The sequence below is a fragment of the Amblyomma americanum genome, chromosome 10 (genome assembly GCF_052857255.1).
Source record: "Amblyomma americanum isolate KBUSLIRL-KWMA chromosome 10, ASM5285725v1, whole genome shotgun sequence".
Classification (NCBI taxonomy): domain Eukaryota; kingdom Metazoa; phylum Arthropoda; class Arachnida; order Ixodida; family Ixodidae; genus Amblyomma; species Amblyomma americanum.
In genome coordinates this window covers 55,682,179-55,695,525 of record NC_135506.1, presented here as the reverse complement: position 1 = coordinate 55,695,525, position 13,347 = coordinate 55,682,179, and the positions used below count along the sequence as shown (strand labels likewise).

At 42.9% G+C, this 13,347-nt stretch overlaps 1 long non-coding RNA gene across 2 annotated transcripts; it reads left to right on the top strand.

Annotated features, from left to right (window-relative positions):
* The first annotated feature begins 238 nt into the window (after window positions 1–238).
* On the top strand, window positions 239–12,479 carry LOC144107041 (uncharacterized). 2 transcript variants are annotated; one of them, XR_013309191.1, is made up of 3 exons: window positions 239–6,275; window positions 7,981–8,350; window positions 10,665–12,479. It is a non-coding gene; the product is annotated as an uncharacterized LOC144107041 (long non-coding RNA). The 2 variants fall into 2 exon arrangements; XR_013309190.1 differs by having other exon boundaries at window positions 239–8,350.
* Window positions 12,480–13,347: the final 868 nt, after the last annotated feature.

Below are 13,347 nucleotides of genomic sequence, written 5' to 3'. Positions count from 1 at the left end.
GCTTAGTGGTCGGTTTTTTTACACCCTTGTGGATGGGGTCATTCTTCTCAGATAGGCCATGCAATATGTGCACTGATTGAGTGCTGTGCTCATAGTGATAGCAAAATGCTTCAGAGGAAAAAATATTTTGCTCGCATATTTTGGTGCTTTCTGTGACAGCATGCAGAGACTGGGAACCTAGTGGAAAAGAGAATCGGGGGCGCAACAAAAACACACGGACATAGAAGTAGACAGAGAATCGCAGTTTTATATGTCTATAAAAGGGGTTTTTCATCAAGAAAAGGAGGCATTCTAGGTTTTCATTTGAATTTTAAGTCTCTCAACTCTATTTCTTAATAAAAAAAAAATAAACAGTCCGGAAAGCATATCTTTTTTTTTTTTAATACACCTTGTAGAAGTGTTTAAAGGGGGCAGGTTATGTGACATGGAAGCTTGTTTATTGGTGCAGCTTGGGTGAAGGCTGCATTGTAAATTTGATGACCCTGTTGGGCTATCTGTATTAAGGTTTGAATTTTCTAACATGTCCAGTTTTTTTTCTTTTTGTACTATTAATAACACTGTGTTAGAGGAAGGCAGGCTTGTAAAAAGGCCCATCAATTTTTTTTTTAAGGTTGTCTCTTGAAGCATGCGACATGCCCTTTTTACCCCCTTCACTGGACCAGTCATGTGGTAGTATGCTGCTGTGACTTTTACGGTATCCACATCAGAGCAGATTTACAGTATGCTCATATATATGCACTTTATTCCACTCTGGTAAGGATGCCAGCTAGGGCTACAATATTGTCTCTGGGATTCTCTTACAGAGAAGCATCCTAAGAGATGAAAAGAAAACATGGTTAGCGTTTATGCAAATGCACAAAAAATTCTAAGTGTGCATTTTCTTTGTGCACACTTTTTGGCACACTTTTTGTGCACGTAAAAAAGAGTCCTTCAGCTTGATAGGTTATACATTAACCAAGTTGGTGAGTCATGCAAGCAGAGTTATTTTTGTCTGTCTAAATAAATTCTTATAATTAGTGATCATTTTATTCTTAATTTTTGGACTCTGTGTGAATTGAAGATTTGTTTTATTTTTGGAAACGCAGGACTCGCTTACTGCATTGCATTGGCATTTGTGTAGTGCTCCAAGATGAATCTTCGTAAATTGAGGAAAAAAAAGAAGGTTTCTGCAACTGTAGAGTCGTACAACTTGACAACACTCTTAAATGTGTTACTGCAAGGGAACGAGCTGTACCTTAGGTGTTAATGAAGTGTGATGAAGTCTTGCTTCAAGTGAACCAATTTGGGCAGGATAACGTGTATGGAAAGATATGGCACACACATTTCATCAGTTTATGTAGCCTTATGAACACCCCATGGCAGACATCCCTGTGTGTGGATAAATGGAGCCATGCAGGTACTTGGCAATTTTTTTTTTTCACGTGCGCAATGCTTTTGAAGCGCTTTCAGGCTGCACCGTCTTGGCTGGAACAGCTGCTAAGCTTCACAGGAAAACCACTGGTGCTTGTTCTTAAGACAACGAGGAGAGCAGTCTTAATGGTTGAAAAGCGGGTTTAGTATTAGGAAAGCGATGACAATTCTATTATGCACAGCTTGGCGACTCTCATCTCATGCTGAGTGGCTTTAAAACTGCAAGCACCATATCTACGGTCATATGCAACTCAAGAATCGAGTTGCAAATGCCCTTCAAATGAAGTCTTGCAACTAATGGCATCACTTATTGCCATGACATCATGGTCAACTGCCTTGCGCCTGCTAGCTTGCACTTGTTGCTGGCTGTGGTTAGGTGCAGGGTGGTTGACCGCTATGTTATCACAATGGGTTAATGCCATTGGCCCCACTCTGTTTGAACGGCTTCATTGTTGAGTTGTGTCTGACTATGGAACAAGCGCACAAGTTGTGAGCAGCTGGAATGAAAATTTTGCCGTTGTTTTCTTTTCATTTTCAGCCCATCTTCCCGACGGGGCTCCTTGACCGAAGCAGGGGCCATCTGTGCTGCTTTCCGTTTATTATGAAATGTGCACAGCTGCTGCATGCTGTGACTGTCACTTGGTCCTAGTCTGGTTGCTGCTGCTGCTGCTGCTTCATCTTTGTCGCCTTATTTGCTGCATGTCATTGTACAGCAAATTCCCGAGGGTTTTTTCGGAGGATAAGATGAGGCTTTTGTTATTTGAACAGTGGTGGTGATATTGTTACTATTAGGGTAGTTGGGTAAGAGCACTCCTTTAACCAGTGTTTAACTTATCAGTGCTGCTACCTTCTTTTCTTTTTACATTATAGAGTCGTTTGGTACTATCTGTGGATGCACCACAGCGGTAGCCTAGTGGTCGAGCATCCTCCACGCATGTGGGAGGTGCGGGGTTCGATCCCCAGTGCTGCCGGGTACCCACCGGTGATGCAATGGGTATAAACTTCCCCTGGCCTGGTGCTCAGTTTAATCAGGGTGAAGTGCTTGGGAATAAGGTCTTTGACCCCACCTTGAGCAAACGAAAATGTCTTGTGCCATGGCGCTCTTTGGCCGCAGATGATGCCCTTGCGCTACAAAAATTCACTGTCATCATTATCTGTGGATGTCAACTGTAAACTGGATTGTTATTTTCTCAGGTATTCAAGGATGTTTTCTTTCGTGGAATAATTACCAGTGGAGAACTGGAAACTGACAAGGACGATTCTTTTCGGCAAGGCCGTTTCGACATAGAGTTGCTTTTCTGGACATCAGTACTTGACTGAGACCCTGTGTACTGCTATTTTCTAGTTTGTATTAGTTCTTCTGGTCTTTCTCTTTTTTGTTTTTTGTTTACCCTGTAATGTATTGGCAGTCACTCTTTATGCATTCTTTTATGAAGGCCAGTTTCATGTTACATTTGTTTCACCTGTGCATGCTGTAGCCGCACAAGAAGAAATTTGTAGATACCTTTTAGGTTTGAGTGCGCCATATATTTTTGAGCTGTAAGACCTGAGTTGAAGCCTGTACGCTGCTGCTTGACTCGCGTCTCACATTCCATGCTTGTTCGACACTTAGTGCGCAAATTTAAGATTATTATTAAGGATCTTGTGATGTCTTGGTACTAAATGCATATCAGAGAAATGAGATTGATGCTTAACGCCATTTGTATCGTCTTGCAGCATCTGTTGTCTTGGAAGAGCTTTGCCGCATTTTTGTGCTTGGTTTTAAAACGTGCTTGTGCTGAATTTTGGGATTCTGCCTTTTATATCAACCTGCCATTTGCATATGTGCCTGTGCTAGCAGCCTCGGCTTGCTACCTTTTCTGGCTGTGTCTTTATTCTGCATTCAGCAAAGGTCCCTGAAAGCGGCCTTGATGAGGTTTTGGCATTACACATTAACTAGTGCAATGAGTATGTTGGGTAGTTAATTTGACTTTGCATACGGTTACAGGCTTTTGCACCGCCAAAGGTGCTCCAGTGTCAGCGTAGCTGATCTCCTTTCCTTGGCTGGTGACAGAACGGGTGCACAAGCAGTACACAATTAGTTTAAGAATTTTATTCAGTGTTCATCCAGAGTACTTTTCTGGTGCTGAGTCGTCTGTGGACTGCCCTCTCTGCATTGTGAATTCTTACATGTGAAGAGGCAAACGCTTTAGGCTTGCTTTTTTAGTCACTTCAGATTTCTGTGATATGTATGCTTTGCGCAATGTGTATGCTTTGTGTGTCTCATCTTTATCATGTACTTGCATGCATGTAGTCCCTGCAGGAAGTACACGTGTGGCTGGACTTTGAATCCTCTGCTTGTATGTGACCGGGCTCTGCAGCTTTGTTGCAATAATCGTTTTTCATTATAGCATTGCACAGCAGGCTACCGCATCATGTGACAGGTGCAAACACAAGCCTGTCATTATGCAAGCATAAAACTTGTGATCTAGCTACATGCCACCCTTACACAAGATGATTTTGCTTGTGGAGGCTAATTGCTCAATATGAAAAGAAAAGTCATTTTGAAAAGGGTGCATATGAGAAAGCATGGCGAAATTGATAATTGCAGCAGCAGTAACTCTGTTAATAGTATGTTAAAAAATTATGTACTCAAAAATTTAGTGGTAGGTTGTTGTGGTAGGTTGTTTTTTGTGACCTTACCTTACAACCACAGGATTTTAACAAAACCCTCGATCAGAGGGGGCCCAGAAGTCCTTCAAGTTGCTCTCAATGGCCGCTTTCTTATAAATTTCTTTCACTGGTTTTTAGCTTTAATAGCCGTAGTTTATGCCCTACAACTTGTAGCCAGACTTAATAGCCTGTGGCTTTTCAGGTTTACCTTCCTTTTTATTAGTTTCCACGAAACTCATTTCAGTTGCCCAGAAAGGCCTTTTGGCTTGCTGAAGATGAATTGTCTTTTTTTTTACTTGGCAAGGCTAAATTAGGTGCAAGCCCATCCAGCGAGTAGGCTATGTCTGTCTTGGAAATCAATAGCTAACTTGCATTGTATAGGCTTCTGTGTCCCCGTTTATTTTTTTTTACTTCCTAACGTTTCATTTAAAGAAACAAATGCCGATTCATGCATTGCATTCTTTTCTTTTCTCTCCTGCATTCTAGCACCAGGCCAACCCAGCTCTTTGCAGCCGTTGTCGTTTGTTAAAGTCGGCCGCAAGTACAAGTGCCTCCAGTGTGACCTCGTTTTGAATTCTGGTGCCGACACCTTCTGTCATGCACGCACCCACACGGCTGACCCACCCGTCGCTGACCCACCCGTAGCTGACCCACCATGTCTCTACGTCAAGGCTGACTCCAGATATCGGTGCCTTGTGTGCGGTTATGTCACACCCATCAGCACCAACATGCTTGCTCACGTGCGCATGCATACAGGCGAGAAGCCCTACACGTGCCACCTGTGCCCATTTGCAAGTGCCCAGAAATCGGGTTTGAACTCTCACTTGCGCACCCGCCACCTCATCCGCACGAGCATGTTTTGATGGCCCCAGAAGGGGATGCACTGTTGTTAGCGCTCCATTGTTGCAGCAGTGGTGCAGCGGTTGCACCATTTGTGCCAGGCATTTGCCACTGTGTCTGATTCATTGAGTTTTGTTGTTTCACTTGGGGGGGGGGGGGGGGTGTAGGGGGTAGACCTTGTCAGGTACTTGGTGTGTGGTTTTCAAAGTTTTCAGTTTCAACACATTTTGTAGTTGGCTAGTTTTTCGTGCGCTTGCTTTTTTTTTGTAGCACGGAACAATGTCTGTGTGACATGGCAGGGAGTTTAGGTGGGCAGGTTATGTTAAACATTGCTAGCTTGAGGTCAGGCTTTGACCGTATGTACGTACTTTCGTTTATGTTGATCTGGCAGTTCTTCATAGCTCTTGCTTTGTGAGCATATTTTTGTATTTTAAAGTGTGCTTGTATGTTTGATATTTACTAGTAGTGTGTTAATGATGTGTATATTTCACAATACATGCACTTCCGTTGCGTTTCTTTCAAATACATGTATAGAAGAGATTGCATTTTCTTTTGTCCCGATTTGTGTCCCGCATTCCCCTTTGTTGTCGGCTTCGAGGTCACGCTACTGTTAAAGCTTTATGCTGGTCAGAGGGGGGGGGGGGGCAGGCAGGGGGTAGACCTTGTCAGGTACTTGTTGTGTGGTTTTCGAAGTTTTCAGTTTCAACACATATTGTTGTTCGCTAGTTTTTCGTACGCTTGCTTTTTTTTTTTGTAGCACGGAACAATGTATGTGTGGCATGGCAGGGAGTTTAGGTGGGCAGGTTATGTTATACATTGCTAGATGGAGGTCAGGCTTTGACCATATGTACTTACTTTGGTTTATGTTGATCTGGCAGTTCTTCATAGCTGTTGCTTTGTGAGCATATTTTTGTATTTTAAAGTGTGCTTGTATGTTTGATATTTGCTAGTAGTGTGTTAATGATGTGTATATTTCACAATACATGCACTTTCGTTGCGTTTCTTTCAAATACACCTATAGAAGAGTTTGCATTTTCTTTTGTCCCGATTTGTGTCCCACATTCCCCTTTGTTGTCGGTTTCGAGGTCACGCTACCGTTAGAGCTTTGTGCTGGTCAGAAAAGTTTGCAGCAATTCGTGTGGCACCGAATTGCATGCTTTTCTTTGGAATCGAGTTTTTTCTCTTTCTTCAGTATTGTTATTAAAGTGATTTGAAAGGATCAAGTGAATTTTTTTTTTTTTCGTTGAGATCTCTGTTTATGTTGACGATTACTTATCACCTCAGTACCCTGTGCAAGGCTGCAAGTGCCATGCACATTCTTTGTGAATGGTCGTCATCGAATGTGGCATTGAAGAGTCTGTGCATTGGAGAAGGTATGTGGTCAACAGCTACTCTGGTGAATGATATGGGGTAGTCGCTTCTGTTGTGGGGGGTTTCGAAAAGCCTTGCCTCTATGTCACGCTGCTTTCTTCAAAGCAGCGTGACTTCGTGCTTTGTTGTTCAAATGTGCAAGCCTTCTTTTCTGTGTGTGAGCCGTGCAGAAGGCTGCTTGCGCACTAAATTCTATGCTTGCGTAGCACGCTTGCAAATCTCACTGTTCAGTTTGTGCAATTCAGTGGGTGCCTAGCAAGCACTTGTTGGCTGTAAGCTTGCATGCTACTGTGTCTAAACCCAAGCCTTGTCATTAAGCGTGACAGTTGTCAAGTAGTAGAGGAATTTGCGAGCAACAGATATGCTTCGAGTGCTTCACGGTAGCGATGTCAGTACTCTTTTCACTCTTTCCTTCTTTGACACATGGCTGTGTACATAGACTTTTCAGAAAATCTTTCATTGTGTCTCTTTGAGAATGCCTTCTAATCTCTGAATTGTTTCTTTGCAGCTTTGGATGCTTGAGGTCTCGTGGCTGTAAGAAAAAGCCACAAAATATTCTAAGACTGTCCTTGCTTCGTTTGGGCTTTGGAAGGCTAACTACCTATATTCGTTTCTTACTAGGCTGCATATTTTTTGGCTTCTACCTGACAGCTGGCTCTTGTGCAGACTGCTTCTGGCTTTTTGTTTACTACCTTGGGCTGTGCAGGTGCTGTGTAGTGTGACAGTGGTGTGTGTTGTGTTGAGAAAAGCATTTTATATACTGTTGTCGGTGCTCTGACACCTTGACGATGCACGTTAAAATGATCTGTGTCCCAAAAGGGCTTAAGCAATACTTTTCTGGTGGATGGCATGGAACTGGTCCAGGTGCCCTGTATCTTGATGCAATTGCTGTGCTTGTCCTTTATGTTTGCTGTGCATTTACTTGTGTGCTTTTTTGGTTGGGCAGTCTGCTTGCTTTGGAACCTTGCCTCAGTTATTCACGTTCCTTGTGTGTGTATGCATGTGAAAATGCCTGGTCTCTGGTTCCTTGTTTTATCAGGGGTTTTCCTTTTTCTGATTGTTCCCCTGGCCCTTTTCTTTTGTTAATCAGTTATAGCTGATGCATGTTGCTAGTTTCTATTCTTCTACTTTATCTCCTTCAGTCAATCATTCTAGCTCTTAGTTCTTGCAAATAAGTGCTTTGCCTTCATTGAGGTGTCAGCTGGCTGCATAGGAGAGAGCATTTTATTTTCCTCACTGTGTACCACTGAAGTAGCTGGAAAATTTATACAAATTCTATAGCCTTTGCAACGGAAAGCTTTTGTTTTACCTCTAGGTAGAAGACAGCTGATTATACCAAGGCTAAGCTGTAAATCTTTGTAAGATGAGATCTAAAGTAAAGAATCTGAATATAAAGATCTATATCCATATATCTAAAACAAGAGGTCCAAAATAAGGGTTCAAAGCCAGGGGTCTATAGCCAGGGGTCTATAGCCAGGGGTCTATAGCCAGGGGTCTATAACCAGGGGTCTAAAGCCAGGGGTCTAAAGCCAGGGGTCTAAAGCCAGGGGTCTAAAGCCAGGGGTCTATAGCCAGGGGTCTATAGCCAGGGGTCTAAAGCCAGGGGTCTAAAGCCAGGGGTTTAAAGCCAAAGAGCTATGAAAACTTCTACAGCACTTTGCTCTTGGAATACCCTTTTGCTCATACATTCTTTTTCTTGCACTGCAGCACCAGGTCAGGAGGCAGTTAAGCCACCACCGCAACCATTATATGTCCAGGACGGCAACTGTTACCGTTGCCTTCGATGCGGCTACAGCTGTGCCAGCAGTTCCAGAGCTGCCAGCCACGTACAGACCCACAAGACCGAGAAGCCCCTCAAGTGTTCCGTGTGTTTTGCTTCATATGCCGAGAAGCCAGCCCTGATGAAGCACTTGCGCACGCATATTCGTGGACTGGCAGCAGCTGCCAAAATCAATTTAAATCATGCTCGGGCATCAAAGAAGCCCAACTAGTCGGGTGGAGCAACTGCGCCAGCGAGTCTCAATATGTGGTTGACTGGCTGTGCCTCTGTTTCCGGTTAGGCAGCTGATTCAAACAGGTGGAGTTTTTTTTTTTTTGCTGTTCCTGAAGTTTGAATGGCCGTATTTTGACTGTGTCTGCTTAATGTGTAGGAAATATTGGAAGGACCGGTAGTAGTAGTAGTAGTAGTAGTAGTTAAGGTTCTAAGCTAATGTGACCGGTTGTCTCTACGCATGGACTCGCACCTAACAACCAAGGTACCTCAAGGAGACGAAGCTTGTTGAATGTGCTGACTGCCTAAGAAAACTTCCAGGCACTATGCAAGGCACACATTTTGCTCGCATGCATATTTTACAAGTAGTGATATTCATTTCTAATAGTTTCACATGGCTACTGTGTTGGCATGGGGACTGGACACCTCTGAGGCAGCACAATAGCCGAAGCTACTTACAATCATTCCCATCTCATCCTTTTGACATTTTAGCATTTGGCTGCAACACCGTGCTTAGGAAAGAGCGTAAACTTGACCTCTGTTTTTCTACTGCACTGCCCGTGTTGCCTTTTTTTTCGTCTGTGAGCCGTTATAGCAGGCTTACTGCCTTAAACATACATTAGTGTATACAAACAAGCTGGCTTGATCACTGGCCCTAGCAGTCATTGTTCATTGCAGGCGAGGATATGTGGAAGTGCTTGAGCAACAAGGGTTTGTGGTGCGGTCAAGAGTGGCAGGCAATTAAAGCTAATTCACCAGCTTCCATGACAGTGCCTCTCAAATCCTCTGGCCCATGGTGTTCTTTCCAAAACCTGGAAGAATTGACCGACCAGCAGAGCACAACTCAAAATTGCAGTGGAAGTGAAAGGTCTTTCCTTATGCAGAAAGAACCAGCACTATATTACTGTTCAAATGAGGGGCTGTCATGTTAAAATGGCTCAGAAATTTGTCGAATGGGGAAATGACTCAATGTGGTGTACTAACATATATATTCTGATCATGTGACCACACTTTAATGTTTGCGAGCTGGCTCTCATCAGGCACTTCCCCCCGGGCTCTGTTGTGTGTCTTGCTTATTGTTTAGGCTGTTCTTGGTACGTATTCTGATATGAAGCAAGTTTTGTTAAATGGCGACATTGTTTCCACATGGACAAAACAACAGTGAAAAATAGGTGACTGTAGAAAATGGGAGCCTGCAGTGCTATTGGTGGTGCATGGTGCTTTCAAGAGGCATCAAACCAGATTGTAAAAGGATGCAGGTGTCCGTTAAACCTAAAGGACACTGCCTGGTGTAAAAAGACCAATATTTTTCTGCCTCTATGGTGACATTCTGTTTTGGTTTCGAGATTTAGCCAGCTTAATGTAATCAACATGAAAGAAACACCTGCGAGAGGTTTTAATCACACTTTCTCAATGGCAGCTTAGAACTATGCATTGTTTCATGATGTCTTTGTCCACTTTCTTGCTTGTGCTGCTTGCTCTGCTCATCACACATTTGCTTCAGGTGCAGTCTTTTAGTTTGTAGAGGTGTCAAAATAAGCCAGTTGTAATGCACACAACACTGTTTATGTTGTGTTAAAGGCGGTTCTCAACATTCTTTGTAAAGTGCCTTTGTTATGGCTTGTGGAATATATTGCCACATGTCATGGTGTCTGAATCATCATGCTAACATATATTACTGCACATGCTCATATTTTCTTAGTTTGCTGGCTGCTTTTTGTGCATGCGTGCGTGAGTGTGCACGTGTGGGCGTGCGTGCTTTTTGCATGTGTGCGTGTGTGCGCGCATGTGCGTGTGTGTGTGTAACCGCGTGTGATCCTTGTTGCTCGGCAGTGCTCATTTGTGGACTTTTTCTTGCTGCATATTGTGTTTGTATGTTTTCATTTGCTTATTTCCCCTCTTTTAAATGCAATAGCTGCCTTTTTTTTAGCCTTCTCTCTTGCCCTTAGTGGCCGCTTTACATGATTAGTTTGCCTTGGCTTTTGATCCTGTTACCTCAGTGTACTTTTTTCTTTTTGCAATGAAGGTGCTTTTTCTATCAGTTGTACTGTTTTTGCAAGAATGTTATGAGGCCTTTCAGGGAAAGTGAAATAAACCTTTTTGGTGAACAGGAACATCTGCCAAAGTCTCATTGGCAGAAGGTTGCTTCCTCAGGCTATTGGTTGGGCATGCGTTTGTGAAAGCTAGTAACCATTTTTCGATGAATGGGTTCACTCCTCGAAAGTGTGATGAGGAAAAGGACTTATACACACAAAGCACACTTCACGTGTTTAAGTCCGTTGTCTCATCTGCGTATGTCGTGTTTAACACTCAGTACGGAAGAATGTAGAACCAACTAGCACCTGAGTTTTCCCTGGCACTGTTGGCTCAGTACACTTTCTTTTTTTTTTTTTCTATACAGCGCCATCGAGCCCCGACACTTTGCAGCAGCCTTTGCAACTGTACATCCGAACTGCTAAAGGCTATGTGTGCTGCCTGTGCAGCTGTGTCACTGTCACTAACTATAATGCTGTCAGCCATGCACGAACCCATACTGGTGAGAAACCCTTCGGGTGCCACCTGTGCCCCTATCGGAGCTCCCGGCCGGCAACTCTCAAGAGGCACCTGCTCATCCACAATCGCACCGACTCAGCTCCTTGCAACCCGTGAATTCCAAGTTCCATGACTGCTTTGCCATACTAGAGGGACATGAGAAACTCTGTTGTCAAGTTATTTCTCAAAAAAATGAAATAGTCGAATTTCAGGAGTGGCTGTTTTTTATGAAGCTGCTTGCAATCATTCTACTTGTGTAACCGTCTAGCTTTGCTGCAGTACTGGCTACTTGTGGTTGTTATTGTTGCCGGTTGTTCTTTGGTACTCACGCTGTGGCCAATGCTCCCAGTCTGGAGCTACAAAAGGCCTCAAGCCCTTATGATATCAGGATTTTGAAGGCTGTTCAAAGGTAAGGAGAAATAATTAAAATTGAGGGACATGAGGAACTCTGTTGTCAAGCTGTTTATGAAGAATGTGCCTCATTCTAAACCTGTTGTAAGAAAAAAAATGAAACAGTAGAAGTGCAGGAATGGCTGTTTTTTACGACGCTGCTTGCAGTAATTCTATGGCATACAGTTCAGTGGAGACTATGGAAATTTGTGCTTTAACGACCCTTTTCTGCAGAATAGTGTTATGCCTTTGGTGGGGGAGTATTAACTTGTAAACTGTTGTAACCTTTTGGAGCGTTTAGGTACTGCCATTCTATCGTTTGACTCCACAAGTACAAAGTTTTGCTTATATTTGAAAAATGTTCTGTTCATGTTTAGATATATGTGTTTGGAGAGTTGTTCTGTTTGTTCGTGCTTAGATACGTGTGTTTGGAGAGTTGTTCAACAGTTGTGAATTTGGAATGTATGTCTAGTCAAAGTACTCATGGAACTGCCCCTATATGGGCAACTTTTTCTTGCCAAAGTTCTTTTTTTTTTTCACTGGAACAATGCAACAGTTTTGTGTAACAGATTGTAATTTAAAATTGTCCTCTGAATTTTTTTTTTCATAAGATGTGCCAGTATAGTGAGTATGTGCACAAATGTATATGTTCTTTGCAAGGATACAGGGATTCTTGGGTTAAAGTCGGGGGAAAGGAATCTGTGTATGCTTTAAGAACTGGTCATACGAGTTCACAAGTTCTGATCTCTTTTTCTCTGTGTTCCTTGTTTGGTTGATTTTGTCTGAGCTTTCAGTAGATGTAACAATACTGCATTGCCCTAGCAAGGCGATCAGAAACTGTCCTGTCTGACGACCGAGTCGGAGGTCTTCCTGTGATCCGTTCATGTCTCCTCTGCTTGATTTTGAACCCTCTGAATTATTTTTGCTATTTCGTGAACAAATTAACATTCTACTTAGATATGGGATAGAAATACTTAATTGTAATTCTGTGATTTTTGTATAAGTTTTGTTTGTTGTTTTTTTGCTTGTTTTCTGTTTTGTGTTTCACGTGAAAGATAGACTTGCCTTTGTTTTTTTGTGTGCTGCTATGAAAATTGTAGCTTTTTGTGTGTGTGTTCCTCTTTGCAAAAATCTGTAAGGAGTGCTCTGTGCTGTGCAGTTAGGGCCCAAAGGTTATGGTCTCTGGTCAGTTTTATTTTTGCTGAAATTGTCTATGTGGTAGTGTCTTTTCAAGCTGCAGTAAACTTGCTGTATGTTGTCTGTTCCGTGCAATAAAAGTGCTTGAAAAGACTAGGCTGAAGTGCGTTGACCTCATGAGCTGGGCTTGAAAAATGTGGAATGCCTTCTTAGCACATATTTACTGTGTGTTATTAACCTTAGCGAACAGGGCTCAGTGAATGTTCAGTCACTCACTGCCAGAGTTATGCAAGCTGCTGCTAGCTTGAGTTTTTTCTTTTTGTGTACACGCAGTGAGAAATGAAAAATCCTGTCACATCTTGGTTACAAGACTGAGACAGAAAATTTTTTATTGTGCAATTTAGTTTAGTCCATGTAGGTCTGATAGGGGTGGGGGGGTAGAGAAGCAGTCAACAAAATCACTGCACGCTTTTCACCACTCGGCTTGCCCTTGCCATCTGTGCAAGCTGTTTTAATTTGTTAGATTACCCTTAGTGTGTTGCAGGAAATAGCAGTGTGAATGCAACACAGTGGCTAGTGCAAGCCCTATCGACAATTTCTTGGAAGTGAACAGTGGAAGCAACAGAAGTAGCAGCTTAAGTTAGACAAGACTTTACTATAGGAAGCAGCATGAGCTTGTGTGCCTCAGTGGAAACAAAATGGCATAATAAAGAAAACAGAAAAGCTAAGAAAGCATTGTGCTGCCTTCTGATCATTGTGCGATTTGAGGACGACAGCACTTTGGCAGTTCATCGTAATTTCTCGTTCATCGGGGATCTTCTGTCTTGGGTTATTCTACCAAGCACGTTAGGCAGTTCATTACCTTTACTTTTAGTTGTCGGTAAACTGTGCTTTGCCTCACCATGCCATCTGCTAGCCACCCCACTTAGCTCGGCCGGTTACTTGCCCTAGCCTGGCTTTGAGTACAACTGCTGGGCCAGAATTTATGACATTTTATTGGGTCTAAATTAGTTTCTTCCCTAGGT